The following is a 21334-nucleotide window of genomic DNA, read 5'->3' on the forward strand; positions in this document are numbered from 1 at the left end:
ATACCCATTGACAAGCTGCGGGGAGCCATTTCTTGCACCATTTCTTAATTTAGCTGATGCCATAAACCCCAATGCTTATGTAAATGCATTGCTTGGGGGATATTCTTGAGGAGTGTGTTTAAGACTTTCAGTCTAGGGTTTGCCTTTCCAATGATCTGACTTGTGAATTGCAGTGTGTTTAGATCTATTATTTTTCAATATTTTAAACATGCATCTTATCATCCAATAAATTCAATTTTAATTTCTAGGGGTTGATATTAAAATTGATACTTTATTTTCAAAATATAGATATGTGATTCTTAAAATCAAGCTTTCCCGTCCTCATCTCCATCTGGTGAGTCATACTCCGTTCCGAGGTTCCACCGTCCCGCCGTGGAGTATCACTGACCTGGAGACATGGAAGAAGGAGATGTGTTTCAAGAAACACTCCTGAAATGTTATGTATTGTAGCAGAGCTATTAGTAAGTGTGAACCCAAGGATTTTAGAGAGCAACCAGTCTAACTCCAGGGCAGCTCTGGACTTTAACGCTCAGCCAGACAGTGGAGCCGCCAAAATAGGGCACTCCAGGCAGGCCTCAGTGTCAAGGAGGGGGAGACCTGTGGGTGACAGAATCCTGGTTCTTGGCAAATGGAACCAGACGGATAGTGCGATGGAGCTACTCAAGATCTCAGCACTTTGGGTGCTTGTTTCTTTCCTCAAGCTCAGCAAGACGTCAGCTTATATTTTGGTGTGGCGGGCGGAGTGTATGCTCCTGCCGAGCTCAGCGGGTGGGAAGGCAGGGGACAGGCTTGTATCTGCAAACAAAACACTGGCGGTGCCCACCTCAGCAGCCGGTGGGAGGGGAGCACATGTCAGCTCCAAAGCGAGGTTCTCACTGTCCGGGTCAGCAGTGGAGGAGACAGGTGTGACGAGGTCAAGCAGCATAGGTTAGTCCAAAAGGCCAGCGAGAGGTGGGGCCGGCTGCTGGGCTGGCGTCGGCTTAGGCCAGTGATGGCGAACCTATGACACAAGTGTGTCAGAGGTGACGCGTGAACTCATTTTGGGTGACACGCATCGACAGAGACAAAAAATTGCATAATTCAAATATTTGTCTCCCGCAACGGCCAGAGTTGGGCATCACTCGAGTAATATTATTACACACGTTACTCATGATCAATAATGGAATTCTAAAACCGGATGTAAACATGTACATCGGTGTTGGTAGCAAAGATACATAGTGAAAACATCCAAGATACATTGTTCCAATATTGACATTAATATAAAAAGGTTAAGAATTGCACTATAAAGAGATTGACATTTTATTTTTACTCGAGTGACAAAATGCCCAGTTCTGGAAACGGCCTCCTTATTGTCAACATGTGCCTCGGGTAAGCTTCCCGTGCGTTCGGGTGCACTCGGCAAACGGACACACTTGATTGCCATGTTCGTTAGGAGACAGGAGTGGGAGGGTTAACAGAAAAAGATATACAGTGCAACAGTGCTCAACGAGACATTCTGTGTGTTGGATAATTGATTACAGCACCATATATTTGTTGGTTATACATACTATCTTTGAATTGTTTTGCACCAGGAGTCAGTGCAACAACACTGCAAAAAGTTAATAGGTAACAAACCTATCAACCTTTTATAAAAAACGCCGTGATTTATATTTATTTATTTTTGCAGCCTTGTGATGGAGAATCAAGAAAATAAAAAAGCAAGATTGAATGATAAAGGAAGTGGAAGTAGCAGTAGCCGACCCTTTCAAGACATATGGACTGAGATGTACAGGATTGTTGACAGAAACAACAGATCATTGTGCATACTGTGTAATGAAACGGTAGTAAGCAGAACGTGGAATGTAAAGAGACATTTTGAAACTAATCATTGTCAGCTCTTGAAAAAAAGTATCGATGAAAGGAAGGAATACATTTCTAAGCAGCTATACCTCTATAAAAGTCAATCAAATTCCATCATTAAATTTGTAAGATGCTCTACAAATTTAACATCAGCAAGTTACTGTATGGCTCACTCCATAGCTCAGCATGGAAAAGCCCTCAGTGACGGAGGATTTATTAAGAAAACATTTCTAAGATGTGCACCTGCTCTGTTTCACGATATGAAAAATAAAGATGATATTATTAAAAGAATTTCTGAGTTACCACTCAGTAGAAATACTATCAAAGACAGAATAATAGATCTTAACAAAAACGTACAACATCAATTAAAAAAAGACTTAAATAGTTGTAAATATTTTTTGATTTCTCTTGATGAAACTACTGATGTCACATCAAATGCTTGGTTGGCCATTATTGCTAGATATTCTGATGGTCTCACTATGAGAGAAGAGTTGATAAAGTTAGAATCAGTGCCAATAAGTACATCAGGAAACGAAATATGTAAGGTTGTTATAAAAACATTCAGTGACCTAAACATTGATATCTCTAAAATTGTGTCAGTCATGACAGATGGGGCACCAAATATGGTGGGAAAAAATGTGGGATTCCTGAAATTGTTTATGGAAGCTATTAGACATCCACTTGTACCTTTTCATTGCATTACCCATCAGGAGGTGCTGTGTGCCAAATCGGGATTCTCAGAATTGAATGATTTAATGTCAGTTGTAACAAAAATTGTGAATTTTATAGCTTCTTGACCCCTTTACAAGAGAGAATTTTCTGCACTTTTACAGGAAGTTGATTCAACCTACAGTGGACTACTGATGTTCTATAATGTGAGAGGCTGAGTCGAGATAAAGTACTTGAGCGATTTGTGGAATGCTTTGAAGAAATTACGGTATTTATTGAGAATAAGGATCTGGCAAACTTTCCTCCGATCAATGATCATAAGTGGGTCAGCAATTTGATGTGTTTTACAGATCTCTCTGTTCATATGAATGAACTGAACTTAAAATTACAAGGTTTTGGCAAAAGTATTGATGTTATGTTTGGATACATCAAATCTTTTGAAAGTAAACTTAAAATTTTCAAGCGAGATATTGAAACTAAAACTTATAAGTATTTTCTTCGGATTAAAAAGTATTTTGAGAAGGCCACTACAAAGAGTGTAATGGAGTCCATACTTATGTACCAGAATGTAGTAAACTCGCTATTTGAACAGTTCAGCGAAAGATTCGACCAATTTAGAAGTTTAGAAGAGACCATTAAAATAATTAAGTATCCGGATGTAGTTGTGTACAGTACTTTGGAATTAAAGGATTTCCAATGGATGCAAATTGATGATTTAGAGATGCAACTTGCAGATTTTCAAGGTAGCATTTGGACTCATGTGTTTGTCGACTTAAGGTGGAAACTTGAAAATCTGGAACGAAATCGTTTGAATAATGAAGAAGAGTGCAACTACAAACAAGAAATTTGAGAGCTTGGAACAGAGTACCTGACACTTTTAGCAACATAAAAAATCTAGCAATGGCTTTGCTAACAATTTTTTCATCAACATATTTTTGTGAGATTTTGTTCTCAACATTAAATAATATTAAAACGAACAAAAGAAACCGGCTAACAGATGAAGTTAGTGGCACTTGCTTAGCCTTGAAGTGCACCAAGTATGAACCTGCAATTGAAGAATTAACAGACAAACTTCAGCACCAAAAAAGTCACTAATTTCTAGTTTTCATACCATTTGATTATCATTGTTTTTATTTATTTTCCTAAATGCACATTGTTTTTCTGTTTTTGTTCATTTTATACATATTTTTTGGTTGATTTTTCTTTGTTAAATGGCATTTAAATATATAAAGTAAATATCAAAAATATAAATCTTTTTTTTACTATGGTTGCAAATATATAAAAAACATTATGAATATTTCTATATGTGACACAGCACCAGAGTTAAGTTAGGGTTTTTCAAAATTTTGACACTCCGGGCTCAAAAGGTTCGCCATCACTGGCTTAGGAGGAGCACAGACTGGAGCCAGGGGACAGAGAAGCAAGGTCAGGAAGGGGGCGGGTCCCGAAAGGGGGCGGAGCTGGAAAGGCCGGCGCGAGGCGAGGGCGGGGCCATGGGTGGGCGGAAGCGGGAGTCAGGGGCGGGTCGGGGCGAGGCGGAGGGGCGGGGCCCACAGTCGGCGCCTGCGCACCGGGTCGGGGCGGGGCTGCGCACGCGCGGTTCGGGGCCCGGAGGGCGGAGTCCGGCGGGCGCGGCCGAGAGCGGGCGGAGGCTCCGGGTCCGGCGCTCCCTCCGGCCACTGACGCGATGCCGGCTGCAGCGGGCGGGGTGGGTGGCCCGGCGGGGATGTGACAGGCGGCCCTTCGCTCACCTGCGGTCCTTGCGCCTCAGGTTCCGGGCGAGCCGCCCTGGGCCGCGCCGAGGAGGCAGAGCGGATCCGAGCGGTAAGGGCCGGATGGTGGCGGGGCCGGGTCCTGGCGGGATGCTGACCGCGGCCGCTCGGGCAGGGGGTGCGGTCCGGCTGCTCAGGCCCGGGCGCTGGGACGAGGCAGTGGCGCCCTTCTGACTCCTGCCTCCGGGGTGACCCTCGCGAGCCTCCTAAGGCGAGACGGGCGTGGGCCGGGCCGGACGTCCCCCATCCCCCTGAAACCCCGTCCCCCGAACGCTCGCCCCGGTCCCCCTGAAACCCCGTCTCCTCGTTCCCCACCTCCCAACCCCCCCGGTTCCCCTCCTTCCTCCCCATCTCGCAGTCTCCGTCCTCCCTTCTCCCGCCCGCTGCCCCCCGTCCTCTCCCGTCCCCCTGACCCCTCCGTCTCCCTGTTCCCCCGGCCTCTCGACTCCCCGAACCCCCACCCCCCTCCCCGTCTCCGCCCCGCGGGGCTGCCGCCTTCCTCCCAGGAAAAAGCAGGGCGAGGCTCAGACGCCCGGGGTTTAGTCAGGGTGCTGTGCGGTTGCAGGGGAGGTACGGGGTGCCCCAGGGACTTTTTTTCGGGGGGGAGGGGGTTATTACTGGGACACAACAAAGACACACCCAAGCACGTCTTAAGATGAACTTCGTGGACCACTCGGTTCCGGGGCTCAGGTGCTGGCTCTCCCAGGTGGAGACCCGCTGGCCTGGGCGTCGCCGGGCGCCTCCTGCGCGGACGCCGCCTCCCGTGAGCTGGTCCCGGGCTGCCCTGGAGCTGCGCCCCGGACTGCGGACCCGTCCGTCAGGCCCGCGCCCCGCCAGGCCCGGCCCGCGGGGGGAGGGACCGAGGCCGACCCCGTGGTCCCGATGGGCGCGAGGTGTGCACCCGCTGGGGATGGATTGCTGTAGGCTCTCCAAACAGCCATTGGAAATACATTCCTTTTTTTCTTGAACATTAAAATATTATGGAACCCATTACTTTTGCCATTTAAAAAATCTTCCTTTAATTTAAGGAGTTTAGAGGTGACAGCTCTTCTTTAACCAAAAGAAATTTAAAATACTCTCCTCTTGCAAAAGATAGGCACACCGCATGTCTTCCCTGAACCTGATGCGTGGTAGGATGTAAACACTTCTGAATGTTTTCCTTGAAGTCGGCCGTCTCAGCTGTTATTCCTGCTAGCCTCTCCTAATCTCTCATAGAGATGTTTAGTATTTTCTTATTTGGTTGCTTTCTTTAGTGCGCTCAACAAAATTGACTTCAAATAAACACTTTCTTGCACCGTTTAGCTGTCATTTCAGTTCACGGCTGTCTTAATGTGCCATCGAAGGACCTGCCCGGCCCTGAGGGAGTGAACTGTTCCTAAATAAGTACCGTGACTCTCTCTGACCCAGACCTGCCTCTCTGTCTGTCACCTGGACCCCGCCTTGGACTGTGGAGGGAGAGGGGACTTTGAGTCCGTGTGTGAAGTCTGTCCGTGACTCTCCATAATCTGTAGTTGAGAAAGTCAAAGTCCTTCACAGCTCTGCACTCATGTATGTTTCTAATTTCATCTTCTACCATTTTGCCTGCCTTCTTCATACAAAGACTACTTAGAGGTCTCTGAAGAGGACATCTTCCGTTGTAGAATTCTTCTCTACCTAGTAAACAACTTGCCTTTTAAGACCTAACCAAAATACTACTTCTGAATCTTGTCCAGACATTTTATCCTACTTGTCTCAGCTGATCCAGGAGTGCATTGCACATTATGCAGTTAGCATCTGTCAGCCGGTAGTTAATGATTTGTTTGTCTCCACCAGGGAGCTTTGTAACTGGAGCACATACTGTGTGGCACAGGTGTTCAAAACTATTTATTGAATAAATGATTGAGGAATGCTTTCAATCTTGAATATAGCTTTAAGATAGGCAAAATGTGTTAACTACTCTCTATATCAGAAAACTTAGAAAAGAGAAATGCACAAACGAGGTACTTTTAAATTTCCAAGAATAAAGTCAAAATTATTGTTTCTTGTTAGGAAGTAAACCCCAGTTATGATAAGCCACCAATGTGTTTTATGACACACGAATTAAAGGACATGGTCAGTAGGACTGCTGCTGCTTTGATTTTAGGACTTCAAGGCAGAGTGATTTGCCCAAGGTCATGCAGGTAGGAAGGGTCAGACAGAGCTGGGATCCAATCCAGGCTTTTGACCATCTGTGTATTTTACCTTTGCTCCTAGTTTCCTAATTCTAAATCTTAACAATTATTTTACAATCTGAGTGAGGCATTTTGGGTGGGGAGATCAGTATTGAATTTGAAAGAATTAAGAGATTATTTGATTTAACTTTTAAATTTTTATGCCAAAGGACAAGTTGCTTGAGGTTACTTAGTCACCTGTATAACATATCTCCTGACCACATGCTTGTGTATTTTTTTAAAATAGATTTTTATTGATTTCAGACAGGAAGGAAGGAGAGAGAGAAACATCCTATAAAATAAAAGGCTAATATGCAAATCAACCAAATGGCCGAACGACTGGTCTCTATGACGTGCACTGACCACCAGGGGGCAGACAGTCAAGGCAGGAGCTGCTCCCTGGTGGTCAGTATGCTCCCACAATGGAAGCGCCGCTCAGCCAGAAGCCCTGAGCTGGTCTCATGACTGGCAAGTGCAGTGGCGGGGGGTGGGAGCCTCTCCCAACTCCACCGCAATGCTAAGGATGTCCCAGTGACGGCTTAGGCCTGGTCCCGAGGTGGGCCTAAGCCTTCAGTCAGACATCCCCCAAGGGCTCCTGGACTGTGAGAGGGCGCAAGCCGGGTTGATGGAACGATCCCCCCCCAGCCCCCCTCCCTCCCCGCCCCTGGCTCCAAGTGCATGAATTTCATGCACTGTGCCTCTAGTCTATGATGAGAGAGAATCATGGATTGGCTGCTTCCTTTACGCTCCCTACCGGGGATTGAGCTCGCAACCTGGGCATGTGCCCTGACTGGGAATAGAACCGTGACCTCCTGGTTCATAGGTCAATGCTCAACCACTGCGCCAGGCCAGCCGGGCTGCTTGTGTGTTTTTCATTACTCCATGGTGCTTTTAGAAGAAAATGAAGAAGTTTCCAGTTTTCAGAGGGAGAGCAAATAGTCTTACAATTTCTTCCTCCTTGAATGCTTTAGCTCTTGAGTGGCTAGGAAACATGGAATTCATTTGGGGATATAGGAGAAGCCTAGGCTTCACCATTACATTTGGTCGGATAGTTTTTAACCCACTCTCCAATTGCCCCATAATAAGTGGCTTCTGCTCACCATATGGAGATCCCACATATAGTTACATTTTGATGGTAAAATGAGATTTTAATATAACAAGGTTCCAGCTGGCTAATAGCATTGGGTAAACTGACATGTATCATTACTCTGTATGTGAGAAGAATTTATCCAATTACTCTGTTATAGGTTTTTTTGGAAAAAATGATAATTGTGGTTTTATGCTTCAGAAGAGTCAATTTTAAAATATGTACTTACTGTGGTGGATCTGATCAATTCTAACAGGCTTTTTATTTTACAAATAATTTAATGGTCAAAGAAATAAGAAATTTTTTTTAATTTTTCTTATTTATTTCTCACCATATATACATGATTTTATACAACAATCAAAGCATAAATATAATATTTAATTTTGCTTTCATAGTTAATGTTTTCTTTTTGCTAAAGTTTTTGTACCTGTAAATTATTATATAATGCTAGAGGCCTGGCACATGGGATTCATGCACTGGTGGGGTACGTGGTCTGTGGGGATCGGGCTGCTGTGGGAGCGTTGCTCATCCAGGTCGGCTGAGCAGCTATGGACCATCCCTCTGAGTGACTGCTCCCTGGTCCGGCATCTTCCGTGGAGCTGGGGCACGCTTCTCCAGGGGACCCGGTTGGGGCCAGGCGGAGGGACAGGAGTACCAAGAGGCGGCAGAGTAGGCTTCAGTCCCACGGTGGCCATGAACCCACCTTGCAGGCTCCGGGGTCAGCTCTGCGTAGCCTGCGAGCTTCCCGAGGAGGCGGCAAGGAGCAGGAGGAGGAGCCTGGGGCAAGGAGGCGATCATCGCAGCCCAGGTTGCAGCCCAGGTTCCTGCCCATGGCCCCACCCCCCCCCACCCCCATTCACAGCAGGAGCAGCCGCTCATCCTGGTCAGCCAGCAGCACTCCCACTGTGGTTGTGCACTGACCACCAGGAGGCAGCTCCTGTGTTGAGCGTCTGCCCCCTGGTGGTCAGTGCGCATCATAGTGACTGGTCAACCAGTTGTTCTGGTTGTTCTGCTGTTTGGTTGTTGGGTTTTTATTACATAGGATTACTAGTTGAGTTGCTTAGCTTTAATAATTGTACATCTAAGTTGCCTCCCATTTGGCAAGTAATGCAGTTAATATATAGCTGTTCTTTGTTTTCTTCTTTCATTAGGCTAAAGTTCCAGGAGAGGGATTACAAGGTCAGAGAGTGTGAAGGTTTTTTGTCACTTAAAAAAAAAATGTTTTTATTAATTTTAGAGGAGAGGAAGAGGGATAGAAAGATAGAAACATCATTGATGAGAGACAAACATCCATTGGCTGCCTCCTGCAGGCCCCTACTGGGATGGAGGCCGAAATCCTGGCATGTGCCCTCACTGGAAATCCAGCCAGTGCCCTTTTGGTTCATGGGTCACTGCTCAACCACTGAGCAACATTGGCCGGGTGGTTTTTGTCACTTTTGAAAATATTACCAGGTTTATTTCTAAAAGGTTGTATTGATTTATACTGCTTCCTGCATTTTGGTTGACAGTTTTACAATACTTTTAAAGTCTTTTGTTTTTTAAAGGTTGGTATTTTACAAATGGGTATAAGGGTACCTACTATCTAACATACAATCTGCAATAGAAAAGCAAATGCAGTATTTTCCTACTTTTATTTTCTCCTTTGTTGGAATTGTTTGACCTTTGTGCATAAATTTACGGGGATCTTACTAATTTTCATTAGCACTTAATTTTTAAAACTGCAAAGTATACAGCCATAAACAACAAAAACAAAACAAGAGATTAATGTATTTATGATGTTAGGTGCTAATTAAAATTACTGACTTTTTAATTGAATTTATTGGGGTGACATTGTGATAAAATTATACAAGTTTCAGGTATATAGTTCTTTTTTTTTTTAATTAAATCTTTATTGTTCAGATTATTACATTTGTTCCTCTTTTTTCCCCCCATAACTCCCCTCCTCCCAGTTCCCGCCCCACCCTCCGCCCTCACTCCCCACCCACTGTCCTCATCCATAGGTGCACGATTTTTGTCCAGTCTCTTCCCGCATCTCCCACACCCCTTTCCCCCCCAAGAATAGTCAGTCCATTCCCTTTCTATGTCCCTGATTCTATTATGATCACCAGATTATTTATTCACTTGATTCTTAGATTCACTTGTTGATAGATGCATGTTTGTTGTTCATAATTTGTATCTTTACCTTTTTCTTCTTCTTCCTCTTCTTAAAGGATACCTTTCAGCATTTCATATAATCCTGGTTTGGTGGTGATGAACTCCTTTAGCTTTTCCTTATCTGTGAAGCTCTTTATCTGACCTTCAATTCTGAATGATAGCTTTGCTGGATAAAGTAATCTTGGTTGTAGGTTCTTGGTATTCATCACTTTGAATATTTCTTGCCACTCCCTTCTGGCCTGCAAAGTTTCTGTTGAGAAATCAGCTGACAGTCGTATGGGTACTCCCTTGTAGGTAATTGAGTTTCTTTCTCTTGCTGCTTTTAAGATTCTCTCTTTGTCTTTTGCTCTTGGCATTTTAATGATGATGTGTCTTGGTGTGGTCCCCTTTGGATTCCTTTTGTTTGGGGTTCTCTGTGCTTCTTGGACCTGTAAGTCTATTTCTTTCACCAGGTAGGGGAAGTTTTCTGTCATTATTTCTTCAAATAGGTTTTCAATATCTTGGTCTCTCTCATCTTCTGGCACCCCTATAATTCTGATGTTGGTACGCTTGAAGCTGTCCCAGAGGCTCCTTACACTATCTTCGTATTTTTGGATTCTTTTTTCATTTTGCTTTTCTGGTTGGGTGTTTTTTGCTTCTTCGCATTTCAAATCTTTGCCTTGATTCTTGCGCTCCTCTGGTCTGCTGTTGGGAGTCTGTATAGTATTCGTTATTTCAGTCCGTGTATGCTTAATTTCTAGTTGGTTCTTTATCATAACATCGAGGGTCTCATTAGATTTCTTGAGGATCTCACTACATTTATCGACGGCTTCTAGACAGTTCTTACGAGACCTTAAAAGTGTGGTTCTGAACTCAATATCCTCCACTGACAGTTTTGTCCTGTTTCTTTGTCTCTGCATTTTTTATGCTTTCTTGGTGCACCCCTTAGTGGTCTTTGTGTGCAGTCCTTGTTGTAGTTAAGCCTTGATTGTTGTCAGCAATACCGGGGGTGATTTGACCTCCAGGCTAACTGGCTATGAGAGTCTGCTGTGTCTGCAGTGGGAGAGCTTCTGTGCTGGATTTCTAGGGCGGTGCTAATCTAGCGTTTGCCTGAGGCTATCTGGCAAATGGCTCTGCGCAGCACTTGGGTGGGGCGGGTCCCCGGGGATCTACAGGGCAGGCCAGAGCGAGCAGTTATGGCTGCTCTCAGTTCTTTTGATATCACAATTTTTGATGCCTGAGCCCTTAGTGAATACATCTGAATACATCAGGGACAGTGAAGATAGGCAGACACCAAAGGTACTTTGAATTGTTGTTGCCATCTTATGAGTGATATTTGGTTGCAACCTGAGTACCTTGGGGAAATTTGAGAGCTTTCTGTGACCATTATTTTCTTGGCAGCCAGTGTTAGGGTTGGGAGTTATAATTTTCTCTGAAGATCATAGCTTAGAAAAGCAGGAACTATTCATAACAGCTATTTAAGTGTATAGAATGGGCCTGGTGATATTTTGGTCTGAGTTGATAGGCCAGCTTATAGGAAATATATCCACGTGGTATTTCTTTACAGGAAGTGGGGAGGTAGGTGTGGCCATTTTTTCACTTATTCTTTTTATTTTAAATTTTTTTCTCAAGTTTATTTTCTTCATTTTACGATAGTTTGGACTTGTCCACCCTTATTTATTACTAGAGGCCCGGTGCGCGAATTCGTGTAAAGTGGGATCCCTCGGCCTGGCCTGCAGGATTGGGCCAAAACCGGCTCTCTGACATCCCCTGAGGTTGTGAGAGAGCACAGGCCAGGCTGAGGGACCCCATCGGTGCACAATCGAGGCCAGGGAGGGATGCGGGAGGTTGGCTAGCTGGGGAGATAACATGGGAGGGCTCCAGGGTGTGTCTGGCCCATCTCACTCAGTCCCGATCAGCCAGACTCCAGCAGCAAGCTCACCTATCAGTCAGAGCATCTGCCCCCTGGTGGTCAGTGCACATCATAGCGACTGGTCGGGCGGTTGACTCTCTGCCCCATGGTGGTCAGTGCACATCATAGCGAGCGATTGAGCGGCCTTAGCATGTCATTAGCATATTATGCTTTGATTGGTTGAACGGCCAACTGGATGACCGGACACACTTAACATATTATGCTTTTACTAGAGGCCCGGTGCACAAAATTCGTGTGTGTGTGGGGTCCCCTCAGCCCAGCCTGCACCCTCTCCAATCCGGGACCCCTCAGGGGATGTCCGACTGCTGGTGTAGGCATTAGGAGTGATTAGGCCGGCGGGGGGGGGGGGGGGGGAAGTAAGGGGTAATCCAGATACTGAGTGTGGCTTTTCCTCATTCATGTCGTCCATCCATTCAAGAAGTATCTGCTGAACACTTGCTAGTAATAGTGCAGTGAGGAAACACATTTTCTGCCCTGTGAAACTTATCCTATCTAATAAAAGAGAAACATGGTAATTGGCGTACGACCGCTACCCTTCCCATTGGCTAATGAGGGCGATATGCAAATTAACTGCCAGCCAAGATGGCGGCCGGCTGCCAGGCAGCTTGAAACTAACATGAGGCTTGCTTGCTTCAGTGACAGAGGACTGCAACGTTCCCCGCCTGCCTTGCCGGCCTCTGAGCTGGCAGTTTGAAACATAGTTACAAAAATAGAAGCTAAACAAAACCCCAGAAACCAGCTTTCAGCTAGCTGGGATCTCAGAGCTGGAGTTGATACAGAGTTTCGATTGTAGAACCAAAACAAACCGGATACCTGCTTTCATGAGCGGAGGCCTAAGAGCTGGAGCCTCAGAGCTAAAGCTGGCTCAGAGTGAAAAAAAAAAAAAAAAAAAGAAAGAAAAGGAGCAGTTGGGAGCTTCAGTCACCCGCCAGCCTGAAAACAGCCCTCAGCCCCTCACCCAGACTGGCCAGGCACCCCAGTGGGGACCCCCACCCTGAAGGGTGTGTGACCAGCTGCAAACAGCCATCATCCCCTCATCCAGGCTGGCCAGGCACCCCAGTGGGGACCCCCACCCTGATCCGGGACACCCTTCAGGGCAAACCAGCCAGCCCCCACCCGTGCACCAGGCCTCTATTCTATATAGTAAAAGGGTAATAAGCCTCCCAGCACCGGGATCAGCGGAGCCGCGAGGTCTCCTGGCACTGGGATCAGCATGACAGGGGGCAGCGCCGAAACCCCCTGATCACCCTGTGGCTCTGTGTGTGACAGGGGGCGGGGAAACAACCTCCCTATCGGCCCTGCTCTGTTCCTGACAGGAGAAGGTGCCCCAACCCCCTGATCGGCCCTGCTCTGTGCCTGATGGGGGGAGCTCCCCAATCTCCTGATTGCCCTGCGGCTCTGTGTGTGACAGGGTGCGGCGCCCCAACCCCCCAACCCCACAGGCCCTGCTCTGTGTGTGATGGGGTAGAGCCATAACCTCCCCATCGGCCCTGCCCTGAGTGTGACAGTGGCGGCGCCCCAACCCCCTGATCCGCCCTGCTCTGTGCGTGACAGGGGGAAGCTTCCCAACCCCCTGATGGGCCCTGCTCTGTGCATGACAGGGGTGGCGCCGCAACCTCCCCATCGACCCTGCCTTGAGTGTGCCAGGGGGCGGTGCCCCCCCCCCCAATTGGCCCTGCCCTGAGCGTGACTGAGGGTGGCATCGCAACCTCCCAATCTGCCCTGCTCTGTGCATGACAGGGGGCGGTGCCCCAATTCCCCAGTCGGCCCTGCTCTGAGCCAGACCAGGGCTGCACCTAGGTATTGGGCCTGCCCTCTGCCACCCTGGAGCAGGCCTAAGCCAGCAGGTCATTATCTCCCGAGGGGTCCCAGACTGCGAGAGGGCAGAGACCGAGCTGAGGGACCCCCCCCCCCCCGAGTGCACAAATTTTTGTGCACTGTGCCTCTAGTATTCTAATGATATCATATAGGAAATAAACAAGTATATATGTAATATAGCTGTTATTATAGTGCTGTGGAGAAAAAGCAGGATAAGGTGGAAAGAACATGGGAGGGGGATGCCGCTGTTTTATATAAGGTGGTTAGAGAGGCTGTAGTGATGAATGGTATAGCAGAGATGTGGGAGAAGTAATATTGTGATGTAATCTGAGCAGATTTAGGGGAGAGAACATTTGAGGAAGATGGAACAAGAGTACAAATGTGCTTGTTCTGTGGCAATTGTCCCCCCATTTCTTCAAGTTCTCATTTATTTTTTTCTAAGCATTAGAAGGAAAAAACCCTTTAAATGGAAATTTTCAGTCATACTAAAAGTATCTCATTTCTCACAGTTAGTCAGCTTCAATAATTTTTATTGAAAGCTCACTGGAGGACATTTTTTCCATTGATTTTTAGAGAGGGTGGACGAGAGGGAGGGAGGGAGGGACGGAGGGAGGGAGAGAGAGAGGGAGAGGAAAGAAAGAGAGAGAAACATCCATGTGAGAGAGATATATCAATTGGTTGCCTTCTGCACATGAGTCAGGACCAGGCCTGGGATTGAAGCTGCAATCCAGGTACCTGCCCTTGACCAGAATCAAACCCAGACTTTTCAGTGCTTGGGCCAGCACTCTTACCATTGGGCACACTGGCCAGGGCAACAGCCAGTCCTTTTAAGGAATTTGGTATAAATTGAAGCTGGGAAAAATATGTTGGTAATTGGAGGGGATGTAGAGTCAAGGAATTCTTTTAAAAGATGGGTGTTTTTCTAGTATCCTATATAATAAAGAGACCGCAGCACAACCATCTGGACTACCTTCTGGACGACTGTCCAGATGACCTTCCAGATGAAGCCGGGCAGCAAGGCGCTGCGAGGGCCGGTCAGGGCTGTGAGGGGCTGCGTGGGCCGAGCTCCTTGCATGAATTTTGTGCATCAGGCCTCTATATTTATATAAATAGAGAGTATAAAGCTGATGGAGTGATCCAAGAGAGAGAAATAAATTACAGGAACCATTTCTTTTAAAAATAAATGAAATTAATTTTATCCTAATCTGTGTACCCAATATCATTATTACATATATGTATATCCTTATGTATTAACCTATTTATTTCAAACTAGTGGCCTGGTGCATGGATTCATGCACATTGAAAGAAAGTTAATTAGAAGAAATATTTTAGCATCACTATTTGCCCTTTCTCTATAAGAGAAGTGTCAACCAAATTCACGATGGACAATGGCAGGTCAAAACACACGTGTGCAATTGGCACCAGCAAGAGCTTTACATATATTGCACATGCACGAGTCAATGTTTATTTTTAAATTACTAGTGTATGTCATATGTACTGGCTGGTTGGATGGTTGCACGGACGGATGGTCGGTCACTTAGCATTTTATATATAGATGAAGACAGTGGCTTGTGGGGAGAGGTGTTAAAGAACATTCCTTCCCCCCCCAATTTGGTGAGATTTCATTAGTTCAAAACTGTAGTATTTATATGTGGGTAACAAATTTTTTTTTATAAATTACTAGAGGCCCGGTGCACGAAATTCATGCAAGAGTAGGCCTTCCTTTCCCTGGCTGCCAGCCCAGGCTTCCCTCTGGCACCTGGGACCCGGGCTTCCCTCTGGCACCCGGGACCCCTGCTCACCCACCGCAGCCTGCTGGTTGGTGGCCTGGGCCTCCCTCTGCAGGGAGATCATGGGACAATGGCTGGGCCCCAACCAATTGCATTGCACCTTCCTTGGCTGGCCTGGAGCCAGTGGGTGTCATAGTGTGGTCCTGGATGGTCGTCTGGATGGTTGTCTGGATGGTCATTCCGCTGTTCAGCCGTGTGGTCGATTTGCATATTATGCTTTTATTATATAGGATTATGAAATAAATTAACTGGTCTTTTTTGTTTGTTGTTTTTTGTTGCTAATCTATTCTTCTCTGGTAATTTTCACCTGTTTATTTTTATCAGCAGTTTTACACAGTGTAGATTCTAAATTTTGATTTGGTAATCTCTAATATGGTAGTTTTACTATATGACCTTTTTACTAAAAAAAAGAAAAAATTAAAAACTTTTTAATTTGAAGTATAATTAAAGCACTTTAAAGGGGGAAATTTGATGGCCACTCTTTTCCTTTTTTTCTAATGTACTTGACCATGCTTTTACTGTAATTGCTTCTGATTACTGAGTTGCTCTCTGAGATAAGTTCAGAAAATTAAGTTGAAAGCTCATATTACAGTTACAGCACTTTATGTGCCTCTTTTTGTGGTTCACTTATGTTTGGTACGTAGTTGTCAATATTTAGTGCTGGAGCATCATCGAAATAGCTTTTTAATCTTCTTTGTTGGTCTTCCTCCAGATTTTCTTCCCTTAGCCACTGATCCTTATGTATTTTGGAAATTAACCTCTTACCAGATACGGTGGGGCCTTGACTTACGAGTGTCCCGACTAACGAGTTTTTCGAGATATGAGCCGTCTCTCGGCCGATTTTTTGCTTTCCGTTGCGAGCTAAAATTCGGGTTACAAGCCAGCTTCAGATACCCCACCGCTAGTTGGCACAGTGAACGTCACAATGAACGCCACAACATCAGCCCAGCATTTCAGTTCATTGTAATGGTGAAAATTGATTTGACATACGAGTAATTTGAGTTACAAGCTCGGTCATGGAACGAATTAAACTCGTAAGTCAAGGCCCCACTACATCATTGGGAAATATGTTCTCCCATTCAGTGGGTTCCCTTTTCATTTTGTTGATGGATTCTTCTGCTATGCAGAAGCTTTTTAGTTTGATGTAGTTACATTTGTTTATTTTCTTCCTTTGTTTTTCTTTCCCTAGGGCCTAGGCCAGCCGTGGGCAAACTACAGCCCGCGGGCCGGATCCGCTCGTTTGAAATGAATAAAACTAAAATAAAAAAAGACCGCACCCTTTTATGTAATGATGTTTACTTTGAATTTATATTAGTTCACACAAACACTCCATCCATGCTTTTGTTCCGGCCCTCTGGTCCAGTTTAAGAACCCATTGTGGACCTCGAGTCAAAAAGTTTGCCCACCCCTGGCCTAGGCAGTGGTCAGCAAACTCATTAGTCAACAGAGCCAAATATCAACAGTACAACAATTGAAATTTCTTTTGAGAGCCAAATTTTTTAAACTTAAACTATATAGGTACATTGTTATTAACTTAATTAGGGTACTCCTAAGGCTTAGGAAGAGCCACACTCAAGGGGCCAAAGAGCCGCATGTGGCTCGCGAGCTGCAGTTTGACGACCACGGCCCTAGGGGATGTATTGGCAAAAATTATGCTATGATGGATGTCTGAGATTTTACTGCCTATTTTCTAGGATTTTTATGGTTTTGCAACTTACATTTAGGTCTTTTATATATTTTGAGTTTATTCCTGTGAATGGTGTAAGTTGGTGGTTTAGTTTCATTTTTTTGCATGTACTTGTCCCAATTTTCCCAGCACCATTTATTGAAGAGACTCTTTTTACTCCATTATAAGCTCTTGCCTCCTGTATCAAATATTAATTGACCATAAAAACCTGGGCTCTCAGTTCTGTTCCATTGATCTATATGCTTGTAATGATAGCAGTACCAGTTTGTTTGACAACATCAATCCGCTGCCTCTTGGACACTCCCTACCGAGGATCGAGCCCACAACCTTGGAGTTACTCTAGACCAGGCATGGAAATGGCAACCTCCTGGGTGCATAGGACAGTGTGCAGCCAACTGAGCCACACTGGCCAGGGCAGTACCAGGCTGTTTTCATTACTGCGGCTTTGTAGTATAGTTTGATACCCAGTATGGTGATCCCTCCAACTTTGTTTTTTCCCCCTCAAGGTTGCTAAGGCTATTCTTTTTTGGTTCCATATAAATTTTTGGAATACTTGCTCTAGCTCTGTGAAGTATGCCATTGGTATTTTAATAGGAATTGCATTAAATCTGTAGATTGTTTTGGGTAGTATAGACATTATAATGATGTTAATTTTTCCAATCCATGAACATGGTACATGAATCCACTTGTTTATGTCTTCCTCTATTTCTTTCTTCAGTGTCCTATAGTTTTCTGAGTACAGGTCTTTTACCTCCTTAGTTAAGCTTATTCCTAGGTACCTTATTATTATTTTCTGTTGCAATAGTAAATGGGATTGTTTTTTTAGTTTCTCTTTCTGAGAGTTCATAATTGGTATATACAAATGCCACCGATTTCTGTATATTAATTTTATATCCTGCTACTTTGTCAAATTCATTTATTAGATCTGGTAGTATTTTGGTGGAGCCTTAGGGTTTTCTATGTACAGTATCATGCAATCTGCATATTCTCGGCAGTATCTTTAAGTCTCACTTATATATATTATCATTACTGAGTTCTACTATAATTCAGCAAACACTTTTTGGCCACTTCTAGTGTTTCTGACTTGTTAGTACTAGTGATGAAAGGTTGAATGAAAGAGGGTCCCAGTCCAAAAATGATTATGATACAATGTGGTAAGTATAATAATATAGGGACAGTGGGATATCTAGAGCACCCAAGGAGTATAGAATATCTTTTCATGTATCCCTTAATTCTTACTTTGGCTACTGCCAGCCTCATTTAGGCCTTTATTACTATGTAATTTTAGGACTGCTTAATAGCTTGCCCTGCCTTAACTCTGTTGTCATTCCAGTTCATAATTGAGGCTAGTCACCACAGTAGTTATCTTTAAAAAAAAAAAAAAAGAAAAGCTACCTGACTTTCTTCTTCCTGCTCACAGAATAAAGTTAAAAGTAGAATAAAATGTGGAATGCAGTCATTGGCCTAAACTTCCTTTCTTGTTTTCTGCTATGTGAACCTTCCATTCCAGCAAAACTCTTCTACATTCTATTCTAAACACACTTCACACTTTACCTTTTTTGCCTTGTTTGTTTGAGCCATTCCCCCTCCCTGAAATAGCCTCAGCAATCTTGAGTGGTTCTATTCTTGCTTCCTCTACTTATTGAAATTGTATCCTGGTTATAGTTCCTAATTATTAAATCCATTGTGGACTTTTTATATGATCATGCCCATGTTTTTAACTCCTTCTCTTTCTTTGTCTTTATGATATCACTCTTATTTCTCTTTTTTACTTACTAGAGGCCCAGTGCATGAAATTGTGCATGGGGGGTGGTGAGGTCCCCTCAGCCCAGCCTGCACCCTCTCCAAACCAGGACCCCTTGGGGGATGTCCTACTGTCAGTTTAGGCCCGATCCCGGCCTAAACCAGCAGTCAGACATCCCTCTCACAATCAGGGACTGCTGGTTCCTAACTGCTCACCTGCCTGCCTGCCTGATCACCCCTAAATGCCCCCCCGCCACCCTACTTGCCCCCAACTCCCCGCCCCTCCCCCCCCCCTGCCAGCCTGATCGCCCATTACTGCCCCTCCTGCTGGCCTGGTCGCCCCCAACTTCTCCCCTCTCCCCCTTCCCCCCCACCACCCCCCACCCGCTGGTCTGGTCACCCGACGCAGCCTGCTGTTCAGTCATTTGGTCGTCCCTCACTAACCCCCCTGCCAGCCTGGTTGCCCCACGCAACCTGCTGTATGATCGTTACTGTTACTATGATGGCGTCCCAGACAATTTGCATATTCCTCTATTATTAGTATAGATCAGCCGTGGGCAAACTATGGCCCGCGGGCCGGATCCGGCCTGTTTGAAATGAATAAAACCATTGAATAAAAAGACCGTACCCTTTTATGTAATGATGTTTACTTTGAATTTATATTAGTTTACACAAACACTCCATCCATGCTTTTGTTCCGGCCCTCCGGTCCAGTTTAAGAACCCATTGTGGCCCTCGAGTCAAAAAGTTGGCCCACCCCTGGTATAGATCCTTTCTCAGCTATCTTTACTGACTCCTATCCCTTAATGTTCATGCTTCCTGAGGTTTCAGGCTGACTTCTGTTTTTTTCTTCATTCTGCCATGCTTTCTTGAACACATGTTTTTCATGATTTCCTTTCTGTGTTCATTTCCTAAGCCCATTTTTCTGGTGAGCACTTCTAGTCCTTAGGTTTGCTACTTAGAATGCCCATCTGATTGTCTAGTAGAAAAATCTGTGCTTAGCCAGTGTTGCTCAGTGGTTGAGCATTGACCTATGAACCAAGAGGTCACTATTCAATTCCCAGTCAGGGCACATGCTTGGGTTGCAGGCTTGGTCCCCAGCAGGGGGTATGCAAGAAGCAGCTGATAAATGATTGTCATCATTGATGTTTCTCTCTCTCTTTCCCTCTCCCTTCCTCTCTGAAATCAATTAAAATATATATAAAGAAAACCCTTCCTCTCTGAAATCAATTAAATTATGTATAAAGAAAACCTGAAACTTAGAACATCAAAAATTAAGTACATGTTTTTTTTTTACCATTCACCTAATTTTCCCATTTTGATTATTGATGGTGCCAGTCACTCAGTTACCTAAGTTATAAACCCAGGAATCATCTTGACTTCTGTCTCTTATTCCTCATTTTCCATTAGCTGTCAAGTCCTGCTGATGGAGCTATTTCCTCTCCATTCCCTTCACTATTTCTTACGAGCCAGGTTCTAATTTCCTGAGCAGAGCATTGTAAAAAGCCCCTTCTGCTTGGTCCTGGACATTGCAAACAAGTTTGACATGCTTGTATGTTGGTTATATTATGTAGGAATGCCAAAGGCAAAATAGTTTTGGGTGCCACACCACTAATCCCTGTTTATCCATTAAAGGTCAGTTTCCTAAACATTTTTATTAGATGACATTGTTAGTAAATATTTTATGCTTTTTATAAGAAATTTGCTTAAGGATTAAGAGTATGATTTATAAGGATTAGAGGGGAAAGCAAGAAAAGATGTATAGAAATAGAAGTCTGGCTGGGTTAAGTGCCAGAAATGATCTAATAGGACATTTTCTTAATGAGCTAGAAAAAAAGATTAAAAGTTTGAAAGTAATACTTGGTGCTTGGTAGTCAAATATCAGTTAGGAGCAGTTAACTATAGGAAGATCTTGAGACTGAATAGGCAGAAATGAGGTCTTTGCTATTGGGAATTGTAAGCTAATCTATTTGAGTAGTACTCTGAAGAGATGCTATTTAGCTGTCAGTTAATACCCAGGAGAGACTCCTGATATCATTATTTCTGTTCCTGGAAGATATTGGCCTATTGTACTAGTGCTGCAGATGTGGTAACATAATCACTGTGCTTCTACATCGTCTAATGCAGTGGTTCTCAACCTTCTGGCCCTTTAAATACAGTTCCTCATGTTGTGACCCAACCATAAAATTATTTTCGTTGCTACTTCATAACTGTAATGTTGCTACTGTTATGAATCATAATGTAAATATCTGATATGCAGGATGGACTTAGGCAACCCCTGTGAAAGGGTCGTTCGACCACCAAAGGTGTCGCGACCCACAGGTTGAGAACCGCTGGTCTAATGTGTTTCATAACCACAAGTTGTTTAGTATAGAATCATTATTTTCTGAAACCAGATATAACCATAGAAATGCTCTTAGTTTCTTGAATTTTTTTTTTGTTTTCAAGCAGATTTTAGAATTTGTCTTGCTTATAACATTTTAAAAAGTCCAAATTCATAGAAGAAAGTACTTTAAAATTTGAGTCCTTTATATTCTAAATGACTTAGCACATGTTTAAAAAGAATTGAATTTTATGTATTGTGAATATTTTGCACAAGTATTATATGTATTTACATTAGCTTTTGCTGTAGTATTGGTCTTTATTTACTTTCTGATGATTTTAGGATTTATGA

General features: G+C 44.4%; 1 protein-coding gene and 1 long non-coding RNA gene across 9 annotated transcripts in view; one reads left to right on the forward strand and one right to left on the reverse strand.

Annotated features, from left to right (window-relative positions):
- Positions 1 to 292: 292 nt before the first annotated feature.
- LOC118679324 lies at positions 293 to 4506 on the reverse strand. The gene is made up of 3 exons (XR_004975208.1): positions 4260 to 4506; positions 824 to 1000; positions 293 to 388 (listed from the first exon to the last, which is right to left on the reverse strand). It is a non-coding gene; the product is annotated as an uncharacterized LOC118679324 (long non-coding RNA).
- CCSER2 (coiled-coil serine rich protein 2) overlaps positions 4124 to 21334 on the forward strand; it is a 235106-nt gene continuing 217895 nt past the window's right edge. For all 8 annotated transcript variants that reach the window (XR_004975207.1, XM_036355913.1, XM_036355912.1 and 5 more), the window contains exon 1: positions 4124 to 4332. The gene's annotated coding sequence lies outside the window, so the exon portion shown is untranslated. The remainder of the gene's footprint in view (positions 4333 to 21334) is intronic.

Source organism: Myotis myotis, unplaced genomic scaffold, assembly GCF_014108235.1.
Source record: "Myotis myotis isolate mMyoMyo1 unplaced genomic scaffold, mMyoMyo1.p scaffold_m19_p_24, whole genome shotgun sequence".
Classification (NCBI taxonomy): domain Eukaryota; kingdom Metazoa; phylum Chordata; class Mammalia; order Chiroptera; family Vespertilionidae; genus Myotis; species Myotis myotis.